Below are 1,684 nucleotides of genomic sequence, written 5' to 3' on the forward strand. Positions count from 1 at the left end.
GAATGAGAGAGAGGAGTCAAAGAAAACTCCAAAATTATGGGCTTGTGAGATAGGAAGGGTGGTGGTGCCATCTACAGCACTGGGAAAGGCCGGGTGTCGAAAGGTTTGTGTGGGAATCTAAGGAGTCCTGTTTTGGAAATGTTAAGCTTGAGATGTTGGAAGGACATCCAAGAAGAGATATCTTGAAGGCAGGAGGAAATGCAAAATTGCAGAAACTAAGAAGGAGGGAGTAGAATTTAATCCCCATTGTTCATTCATTCAATAGTATTTATTCAATAGTATTTATTGAGCGCTTACTATGTGCAGAGCACTGTACTAAGCGCTTGGAATGTACAAATAGGCAACAGAGACAGTCCCTGCCCTTTGACGGGCTTACAGTCTAATCGGGGGAGACAGGCAGACAAGAACAATGGCAATAAATAGAGTCAAGGGGAAGAACATCTCATAAAAACAATGGCAAATAAATAGAATCAGGGTGATGTACATCTCATTAAACAAAATAAACAAAATAAATAGGGTGATGAAGATATATTCAGTTGAGCGGACGAGTACAGTGCTGAGGGGATGGGACGGGAGAGAGGGAGGAGCAGAGGGAAAGGGGGGAGAAGAGGGTTTAGCTGTGGAGAGGTGAAGGGGGGTAGAGGGAGCAGAGGGAAGAAGGGGGAGCTCAGTCTGGGAAGGCCTCTTGGAGGAGGTGAGCTTTAAGTAGGGATTTGAAGAGGGGAAGAGAATTAGATTGACGGAGGTGAGGAGGGAGGGCATTCCAGGACCACAGGAGGACGTGGCCCAGGGGTCAACGGTGGGATAGGCGAGACCAGGGGACGGTGAGGAGGTGGGCGGCAGAGGAGCGGAGCGTGTGGGATGGGCAGTAGAAAGAGAGAAGGGAGGAGTTCATTGTTCAGATGAGTAAACTGAGGCAGGGAGAATTTAAGTGACTTGACCAATGTCACACAGCAGTCAAGTGGTTTTGGATAAGCGCGGGCCTGGGTTCTAATCCCAGTTCTGCCACTTGTCTGCTATGTCTCCTCAGACAAGTTACTTAACTTACCTGTGTCTCAGATAATTCATCTGTAAAATGGGGATTAAGATTGTGAGCCTCATGTGGGACATGGAGTGTGTTCAACCTGATTATCCTTGTGTCTACCCCAGTCCTTGGTGCAGTGCCTGGCTCATAGTAAGCACTTAACAAGTACCATTTTTAAAACAAGTGGTGGAGCCAGAACTAGAACCTAGGCCCATGTTATCTCCATTATGCCATGTTATATGTCATATCAATCATATTTCTGCCTGATATTGAGCCTTGTCTATGTTTTGAAGCATCTGCAGCAGTTTAGATTCTCTGTTAATTTCAAGGTACTCTTCCGTTATTACATTTCTGGCCGATCGTTTCAAGCCAATAAAACCCTTTTGGGACATGTCACTGTCCCTTTTGTTTATTTGTTTGCTTTAATGGTAAATCATTTCCAAGTCTTACTCCTTTTGCTAGATTTGTAAGTGATTTTCCAGTAGATTTATCAATACTCAATGGTTTCATTTTTGGAAGAGTAATCACTTGACTTGGGCTCAAGGGTATTTTGATATCATTTTTTGAAGAATGATGATTATTACTACTACTGCTTGTTTTGCTACTACTACGTCTGTACTCATTCATCAACAGATGCCCCTGAATCTTCTCTACTGGAAA

Source organism: Ornithorhynchus anatinus, chromosome X5, assembly GCF_004115215.2.
Source record: "Ornithorhynchus anatinus isolate Pmale09 chromosome X5, mOrnAna1.pri.v4, whole genome shotgun sequence".
Taxonomy (NCBI): domain Eukaryota; kingdom Metazoa; phylum Chordata; class Mammalia; order Monotremata; family Ornithorhynchidae; genus Ornithorhynchus; species Ornithorhynchus anatinus.